General features: G+C 40.1%; 1 non-coding gene across 1 annotated transcript; it reads left to right on the top strand.

The window, feature by feature from the left end:
- The first annotated feature begins 7,650 nt into the window (after positions 1-7,650).
- LOC148669643 (U7 small nuclear RNA) lies at positions 7,651-7,708 on the top strand. Its single transcript, XR_015938916.1, has one exon. It is a non-coding gene; the product is annotated as a U7 small nuclear RNA (small nuclear RNA).
- Positions 7,709-10,194: the final 2,486 nt, after the last annotated feature.

The following is a 10,194-nucleotide window of genomic DNA, read 5'->3' as shown; positions in this document are numbered from 1 at the left end:
TATCAGGGGATGCAGGCATCTACATCGTGACGAAGTGTCATGTGTGCAGAAAACCCAACAACGTTCTTGCAGAAGATTAAATTGTGATTGTAGTTGCTGAAAACACATTAAGATGCCATCCTCAAATAAATAAATCCCCACTCATGTGTATAACATTTTTTATACTATGTATAAAAAGATTCCCAAAGTTAGTTAATATATTCATAATCTTTCTTTAACATAAGAATGAAATGAAACCCACAATGACCAGGAGAGACAAACCCAGTTGTAAAATAGTTTGTCTGACAAGCCAAGACCACCCCTCTCTACAAGCAGCTGAAAGAAACTCAGCTTGTGTCTGGGCCTCTCACCTCATCAAATACACCTGGCATGTGCTTGTCAGTGATAACCCTCCTGGTCAGCCACATGGAGAGCAATGCAGAGGGTATAAAAGACTTGATAATAATAATACATATTTTATATAGAGCTTTTGAAGGTGGCTTCTCAAAGTGCTTTACAGAATGACAACAACAAAAAAATACACAAGACATACATAATGAAAACACACAATGAGAGGAGATGTTGGCACTGAAGGTACACCAAGACTTTCATTTGAACTAAACTGATCTGGCCCAGAAGGGAAAGAGGGAGATTATGCCAGAGTTCCAAGTGATTTTTGACATTTAGGATTATTGCTGCAATGTTTAGTTTCCCTAATTCTCTAAGGTTGGGTGAATTTAGTCCATTTAAATGGAACATTCGGAAAGGACTCTGAAGTGTTGTTGGATCCATCTACAGAAACAGCCTCAGATTTACTGTAATTCATTTTATCATCTGAAATGGAGTTAAATTCAGTAATGACCACCAGGACAGCTGAGACAGATGAAGACAGAAACAATAAAACAATGTCCACACAAAGGGAAAAGTTATGCGTCATGTCACCATGTTTTATGCCTTTTCTATCCCCAACTAGTCCAATAGTTTCTGCTACTGGCTTGGCTGATGATGTTTTTAAGCAAAACAACTAGAAATGTATCGAACATATTTTTCACAAATCCTACAAATAAAAGATTAAGATTTCACTCCTGTGAAAAATGTAATGGTTCGATTTAGAGAATACTGGAGTCAATAGCATAAGCAATACTTTGTTTACCATTTACAAATATATTATGGTGACATGATAACACAGGTTTAACTTGGGAGTATTGTAATTCTGTAACCTTGATCAGACACTGTACAAATGTAAGCACCAGTGAGTTCTGCTAAGAGGTTTTAGACCTCAAATACTGATTTACTTCATGATCAAGTCATGCCACAATAGATTAGAAAAGAGACAGAGACTTAATTCTAAGGAAATCATTGTGCAACTCCACATTTCTGTGCATTGCATTATCTTGCATGAACAACCTGATGTCTTTTTAAGTGGCTTGGCTGATTAAAACTCTTCCCACACTGACCGCACCTAAATGGTCTCTCTCCTGTGTGAATAAGATGGTGGGTTTTTAAGTTGCCTGCCCGACTAAAAATCTTCCCACACTGACTGCAGATAAATGGTCTTGCTCCTTTGTGAAAGAACTGGTGGGTTTTTAAGTTCCCTGCCGAACTAAAACTCTGACCACACTGACTACAGTTGAACGGTTTCTCTCCTTTGTGAATAAGTTGGTGTTTTTTTAAACTGCATGCCACACTAAAGCTCTTCCCACACCGAATGCAAGTGAATGGCTTCTCTCCAGTGTGAACACGCTGGTGGGATTTTAGATTGCATGAGCGATTAAAGCTCCTACCACACTGACTGCAGGTGAAAACTCCCATGTGAGTGTGCTGGTGACTTAATTTACTTGATTGCTGCTTTTTGTGCTGTACAGACATTTTCTCTACTTTATCTGAACAAGGTGTTGATTGAGTCTTCCTGATCTTATGGCCTGTAGTGAGCTGGCGATGTTTTAATTTGTTTGAATGAAGTTCGGATTCCTGTTGGCCTCTCCGTTTCTCCTCCCTTTCCTCCCAGTACTGACTCTTCTCTGTGTGCTGTAACTCAGTACTGTTCTCTTCACCAGGTACATCAATCTGCTGCTCTGCAGGGTCAAACAATTGTGACTCCATCTTCTGCTCTGTAGGATTACAACAACCCAGTTCTTCTTTGTGACACGGTCCAGTTCATTACAGCTTTCTGTGATATTCTTAGTTTCCAGATTACTAATCTTTTCTGTAAAGTCCTCAGATACTAAGAACTCATATGTCTCACTCTTAGGTTCTGTCTTTATCATGTGCACGCCATCCAGATCTTCGACACTCTGTCTGCTCTCTGTGTGCTGCTCACTGAATGTCTCTTTCCCTCCTGCAGCAGTGAGCTCTGTCTCCTGCATCAGACTGAAGCCCCACTCCTCCTCACTGTACTGCTGTTCAAGAGGAGCCCTTTCCCCGGCATCAGGGAGAGTACTGTCCTCTGAGCCTGAAAATACAGGACAGGACCTTTAACATGAGCTTAGAGTAGTGCTCAAAAGGAAGTAACACCCACACAAAAAGCAGCTTGAAATGTAAATTTGAGATAGCAAAGAATAATAGAAGAACATCTTAAATAAAACTCATTTTCAAACCTGATATATACAAAAGTCAAACACCTAAGAGCTGTTTGAAAAGAGAAAGCGAAATGGGACTGAAAAGTACATTAACCTAAAAACATAATAAATACACTGATAAGGAATACAGACGCTGACTGGAATCTACAGTACATTAGCAGTACACTGAGAGAAGGCTTAAGACAATGAAATTCAGTTTCTGGCTGAACCATGATTTTTTTTATATACTGTTGTAATGTTGCCATAGCCAAAATGTAAATGTAGTGGCTCTCTGAAGGCACCAGTTCTGTAGGGTTTGGGCATTTACTGAGACAATTATTAATTGTAGCAGTAAATCACAAAGTTGATTCTTTTGATGGCTTTAGAATCCAACCATGCGACATAACTCAAACAACGCTCACACACAGGTACTAATACACTAGGATACATTTATTAATACATAGAATATGCATATAAACCTAACAGATCTTAATCGAGAGGGTTATCAGAATACAAAAGGTATATATTCAGTCAGTTACAAAGAGTTACATATATCAAGAAGACATACGTTCAGTACATCATTCATTTAGACCGTTTCGTAAATACACTTGGTTATAACTTCTACATTAGATACTCAAAACAAGTACATAACTCTTAGGAATTAAATTGATATCAACTGGTTGGGATAACAATTGAATTCTCGAGCAGTAATGCATTGAAGTTGAATACTCATCCAACCTCTGGGGATTCAGATCTCCTGCGGGCACAAAGAAACAGTTGCAGGCTTGTTGCTGTCCAATCCGCGCTCTCTGGCTAGGTGCCAGGCTGTGCTGTGCGGCTTGCGACGGTGCACTGCTGATGCTCACTGACCGGCTAGTTAGTGTTGGCTTTAACTAGCACAGTTTGTGCACAGGAGAAAAGATGACTGTGGGTCCCAGCAAGTCAGGAAAAGGACCAGTTCGTTCCTGATGAAGAGCTAGTTCTGAATAGTGATTCAGCTGTCCACAGTTCTGACCTGTTCATGAGGCCTGCTGCTGTTGCTAACCTCGGGTGGATCCTCTGGTTACTCTCTGGCAACCTCCGCTCTAGACTCTTAGAACAAAGGAAAGTTCTGGCACTCGGACACACTGGCCGTTCCGTGGTTGTCCGGGCTGAGTCTCAGGATGGTCAGGAGGCGCGCTGCGAGAATGTCCTGCCCTTGGGAGCCTTCTGCTCCTGGGCCGTCCTGCCCTGGAATTCTCCTTTGAATTCCCTTTAGAAAAGTCCACAGAATTCTCCACTGAATCTTCTCAGGCCCTCTGTGTTGCCTGTTTTTACCTGGAGGAACTTCAGCTCGTTGATTGGCTGAAAGTTCCATGGGCATCAGAGTCCCACGTGGGTTACTTGGCCCTACCAGTCCCTGATTGGTTGATCAAGGTGAGATATGAGTCACTTACTCCTGACACTTAGGAATGCAGTCCAGATGTCCATCTGGCACTCCCTAGACAGATAGGCGCTAATGGATGACCATTGATCATGATAGCCAGGCTTAGCTAAGTGCATCCCCCTTTGGGAGCTGTCCCTTATCAAAGGAAACCTTAAATCAGCCTGCATGAATAGTTTCTCTGTGGCTGCACCACAGAGATGAACAGAGATGGGACCATTTGGGAAAGCTCAGAACACTTAATTCTTTCTTATTAATAAGCCTCGCCGCTACACTGACATTTGCTCTGCTTTAAGTAATCAATGAAGAACACAATGTGCTTCACTAGACTCCGGTCCAAACAGGATTAAAAGCCAGCAAGTATACCTTTTCAAATTGACGTCAGCAGGGACTAGATTGGCACTTTAACCAGTGCCTGATTGGCTCAGTCAGTAGAGCATGGAACTCTTAATCTCAGGGTTATGAATTCAATTTTGGGTGATACAGGTGTTCTCATTAATTAAGTTTCCTGTTCATCTTTGACCATGTTACATTTTGATGGTGACTCAAATTGAGAAAACAAGGACTGATCTAGCTCCTCATCTGAGTAGATAAGTCAAAGACTCCGTAGATAACCTATTCATACCAAGCACTTCGATGCAGCTTCACCTATCACAACTAGTATTTAACATTATAATAGCTCCTGTCTATTTACACTATAATTTACACTAGTGTTTCCTTAAAAATTGCTTGTAAGAATGAGACATTACACATGTATTCCAATAAAATAAATATTATTAATCTTTTCACTGTAACAGTTTCACTGTGACTTGGCAGATAACTGGCAGTGATCAATAACCACACCGAAAAATATGGGAAAGCAATGGGGAAAATCGACTCTTCAACATGTGGAAATGTATTACTGAGAGGAGGAGTCCTTTTCTCTTAGGTCAACACTCTTTGTAAGAGTCAATTCTCCCAGCTCACATCCGCGGATTTCCGTAGTGTGCCTGCAAAGAGTGATCAATTTGAGACAGGTAAACGTCCTGATTTTATTTAACAAAGCTAGATGCACATTTGCTAATGCTGCCTTCATTGTAATAGGCAGTTTATTTCTCGAAAGCATGTTATGAAAAAAAAGAAAAAATGAAAACATGGATAACAATCTTTCAAAGCTAAAGATTTTACTTTTGAGAAATTGACATTTTATGTTTCTGGGTGCTTTTCAAATGCTGGTTTTAGAACTTTGCTGTGCTTCAAGCATAATTTTTCACCTTATAAACTGGGTATTGAGTGTTAGGGTTAGTGTTTTTTATTTTGATGACTTAGTAAAATGTCTGGAATTTTTTCACTTTGGTATTATAGAGCACTTTGTGTTGATGAGTGGCAACAATTCTCAGTTAAATACATCATGGTTCCATACTGTAACACAATAAAATGTGAAAAGGCCAAGGGGGGTGAATAGTTTTTATAGGCACTAAACGTATTACAAAAATATAATGCTTCATTTTATGGAAACTTCTTACTATAACCACCAACGCACTCGCTGTTTAAGCAATGGGGGTTTCACAATCCTCTTTCTCACTGGTAATGTTATGAGCAGGAAAAGCACCATTGAAAATGGATTTCAATCACTCAAAACTAATAGTTGTCACACCCTCTACAGCTAGAGGGCGCTCCCACTCTGTCCTGTCCTAGTTTCCCTGTGCTTTGCTTTCCTTCTGGTTTGTCTTTGTCTGGGGCTATATATTTCCGGGTCACCCTTTCCTCCTCATTCAGTATTGAGGGTTCATATGTCTTCAGACCTGCCTAGCACCAGGCCATCTCCTCCGCGACCTGAGGACTTAAGTTTCTACCCGACATCATCTGACCTCCTAAACGGGCTAACACCCGTTTTGCCACTACACATAGGGCCTATTTTGCTCTCCTGGCCATTCCACGGTATGCCCTTATAACATCCGTGACAGTAGTTCCAACGCTGTGCTGCCCTTTTAATTAACATTGGCTGTAACAATGTGTTGTGTTTGTCTCTTAAAGGGTCTGTTCCTTTACTCCGTCTTGCCAGTGTCGTATAGAATTGAGTACCCATAAAATCTGAGACCCCTTTCAAAGTCTGCATGTGCAGTGGACATAAGAGGCTTGGCGCGTGTCGCAATTGTTGTCCTATCTACTAAGCCCATCCTCCAAGTTTGCACTTCTGTGATGTAGTCGCACAGGCCTGAAAGACATAGATTTCACACATGTAATTACTTATAAAAGCCAACAAACCTTTTCTGAGTGGTCTAAGGCTCTGTGTTAAGGTTGCAGTCCCCCTGAAAGCTGGGGTTATAGTCCTGATGTTATACTTCAACTAATTCTCAGTAAATAGATCTTGCAGTACTCTGAGTGCCAGCTAGCTATGTAACAAGTGCGCTATAAAGACAGAAATTACACATTGTTTGTGAGGCTGTGTGCTCCTGTATGGTCTAGTGGTTAGGATTCTGGATTTTCACCCAGGTGGCCTGGGTTAAACTCCCAATAAGGGAAACTTTTCTCTTCCCTTATGTTTTCCAAATAAGCAGCTCAGTGTAGAAAAGAGCCCCGTTAAGCACTGTCGGGAGAGCTAAACTTTTGATAAAAGAGATAGCCTGTTTTCTCCTGCTTTCAAACTGAAACCCTTCGGTGTGTTAAGAGAATGTGACAATCACTACACTGCACAAGGTGGGGAGGAGTGACTTGCAGAGGAAAGGACTCAATCCAGGAAAATATTTCCACATTCTGGAGAGGAGATTTTTTCCATTCCCCCACTTTTGCAGCCTGACCTCCTCTATTTCTAGAGATCTGTAGAATGTGGAGAAAACGTTTGAAGTTGTTACTGCTACCTCCCCTCGCTTTGAACAATGTGTGGAGTTGTTTGAGTCAAAAAGAGTGATAGTTCAGGTCCATTGGGAAGATCCACAATCAACTGTGCATGTTGTTTTGTTCTCAGAGTTTGCAAAATGGAGGACATTCGCACCTGGCTAAGCCAGTATTCTATAGTCCTTCATGGAACTGAGTTCAGAGGTGCTGACGGAATAAAAACAGGAGGTTGAGGAACACGGGGGTGTTCAAAGGCATTGAGGTTCCAGTCAAGGGAGCAGGTAGCCTGGCCCTGTCCATTATTAGAGCACTATAACCTAAATAGATGGTTTCATATATATTGTTTTGGGTATATTTATTAAAGTTTCCTATTTTGTGATTCTTTGTATTTGTTTGTGAAATTAAAATAGTTCTTAAAAAATAAATGGAAGGTTTTTCTGAAGTCAGAAAGCCAATTTATTTGGTGGAAAAACAGATTGGTGAAGCTCCAACAAATAAATCCAGTTTATTTGTTTATTTTTTTTTCTGAAACAACTGAATTAGATGAAGTGTGCTAATATGTAACCTAACTCCAGTGTGAATAACTAGAAGAGGGGAGCAGCTCCATTCCAGACCAAGGGAGCTTTGAGATTGGCTGGGCCAGATCTCTCATTTGCACATCTGATTTGGAAATACAACACTAAACCCCTTCTTGCATGGATTTAACTTGCACTCAAGAGTCACCTACTGTGTATTGCCACTTCAGTTTTTTTGTGAGTAGCTGTACCAGTTGACAGCTTTTATTTGTTGAATTATAAATGGTTTTGTATTATCACCCTGAATGGCCTGTACTCAAGGTTTGGTAGGGTATGTGTTTTCATTTCATTTACCAAATGGAATTTTTGCTCTTTTAGTATTTGTCTAGAAGGCTTTCTGAAGTCAGGAAGCCCATTTATTTTGTGAAGAAAGATTCTGTATTAATATTAATATTTCTCATACAACATAAATAGGGTCTTTTAGGAATAAAAACATCTTGCTGTGTGCTTCCATACACTCGAACAGTTTTGATTCCTAATATTTGACCTTAGGTGTGGGAACGGGTCTTTTTTGCCATTTGATTTCCAATTGATCAGCACAGTATAGAAAATAGACCCATAAAGTAACCTCAGCAGTGACAAATGTGCAAAAAGTGATCACTTGTTTTCGCCCGCTTTCAAACTGAAACCCTTTGGTGTGTTAAGAGAATGTGATAACCACTACACTGCGCAAGGTGGGAATGGGTGACTTGCAGAGAGTGTTGAACTTCGAGAAAGGACTTCTCTCAGGAATATATTTCCACATTCTGAAGAGGAGATTTTCTCCATTTCTGTAGTCTGACTTCCTCTTTTGCTAGAGAGCTGTAGAATGTGGAGTCACCTATCCAGCTCTGGGAACAGTGTGTAGATAACAGGTTTGTAGCTGCCTGATGAGCACAGTAAATTAATACAGCAGAATAAACACACTGTGAGTATTTGAAGGGAATTAACAGTCTTTCATGTCTCGCCATGTTCAATGCTGCTGTCATTTCTGTAATATTGTGATTATCACGTTCATCACACATGCGCAAGATCCCCTGTTTGAAATTGGGCAGAAACAGGTGTCTTTTTATCTTCTCACATTTTGCACTCCCACCAGTGTTTTATGGATCTTGTTTTGTTTTATTGCTAGAATTCGAATTTCCTGTGTCATTCATGATCACATCAAACAGCCAGCAGATCATGTCACCTTTCAGATAGCCATTCTTCTGCTTCCTAAATTTCCTAGAGACAGGTCTTTTCAGCAGAACTGATAAACGTGGCAAAGCAACCTGATAAGAACAGGTCCTAGAAGTCACTACTCAGTCAGTTACTACTGCCGAAATGCAAGCCCTTCCTCCAGCCTGAAGAAGTTGATCCTACATTACTCATGAAGAAGATGTATCTACCAAACCTCAGAGAGCTGAGCTGGATTACTCCCCTTCTGAATGACGTTGCAGTAACACTCCTCTCCTCTTCATGCACTCATGCTGGAACTTTGGGAGGCTACTGCAGACAGCAGAGGTTGGATCATACACAGAGGTTGAAATAGCTCAGCTGAGAAAGCCTTAGACTGATGCTCTAAAGGTCCCTGGTTCAATCTGGGGTTTTGGCATTTTGTTTCATTGCACCATTTGTTCCTCTCTGCAATGCCCTGTGTCCAAAGTCACACTTCCCTTTCTCAGCCTGAATCCCAAACTAGAGCCTTTGTGTCCTTGAGTCCCTCTTTTACTAACACTGATGAAGTACAGAAATAACTTAACATGTTTTGCACTCCTTATGGTGTTTTATGGTGGGACCTGTATTTCTCTTAGTGACAGCCCACTTGTTTTCAATATATTTCTGGTACACTTATTACATCAATCTCCCCTGGTGGCCTGTTTTCATATCCCACTTCTGACAGTGACTTTTCTTATGTCACTTTGATGGGAGTACAATTGGAAAAAAAAAACTCAAATGTGTGTCATTGTTTCCATATCAAACCCATCTTCGATTTTATACAGTATGTTACAGGAGTGAATCAATTCCTTGTTTAATTTTGCAAATGACCCTGCTGTCAAAAAAACTAAATTCCCATGTAGCCAAGGAGTTGCTGAAAAGCAACTTCACTTTGATGTTTTGTGTTGTTATAACTAATTCATCTCCTTAAAAAAATAGAATTCTGTAGAAGAAAGGTGTCTCACACTACAGTTTAAATTGTAAACAGGTCATAGAAAAAGCTCCTTAGCTCCCTGTCAAGAATCAAACCCCACTCTCCTGTATGACAGGCAGGGATTCTCGCCATGGTTAAATTGCAACCGTAATAATATTGACAACATGAATAAATGCATATATAATTGAAATTGAAATCATATCTAACACAGCATCTTTTCCGGTTATATACCACAATGCATTGCAGATATTTGTTGTTTGCCATTTAGGTTAAATACTGTCATGTTTTTCTCAGCAATCGTCTTTTGATGCGTAAGTATAAATAATGATAATACTATTTGAATACATACAGGTCTTTATATTATTTTGATTAAAAATAGTACGTTAATAAGCAATAAATGGCATATAAAATAGTGTGAAGGTGAAGATCACACAAAATCAACTACAAATGTGGGAATTTTACATTTTCAGGATTATAAATTGCATGTAGCACATTAGCAACACTACAGTAATGCTAATATAACAATAGTGTAAAAAAAAATCCTGACCTAATTCCTTTCAAATGCTGATACAAAATGTGAATGATTTCAGAGTTTCGGGTATTGGGTCTCCTGATAGAGATCAGAGATTAACTGAGGCATGTGGGAAAGTGTACAGAACTGGTGAACTCACAATTCTACTTCAAGAGGCTGAGCACAATGGAAGAGTCCTGTACACACAAGTGAGTCCTTGA

Source organism: Lepisosteus platostomus, chromosome 5 (genome assembly GCF_059453375.1).
Source record: "Lepisosteus platostomus isolate fLepPlt1 chromosome 5, fLepPlt1.hap1, whole genome shotgun sequence".
NCBI lineage: Eukaryota > Metazoa > Chordata > Actinopteri > Semionotiformes > Lepisosteidae > Lepisosteus > Lepisosteus platostomus.
The sequence above is the reverse complement of the archived record's forward strand: the minus strand, read 5'-3'. Positions and strand labels throughout refer to the sequence as shown.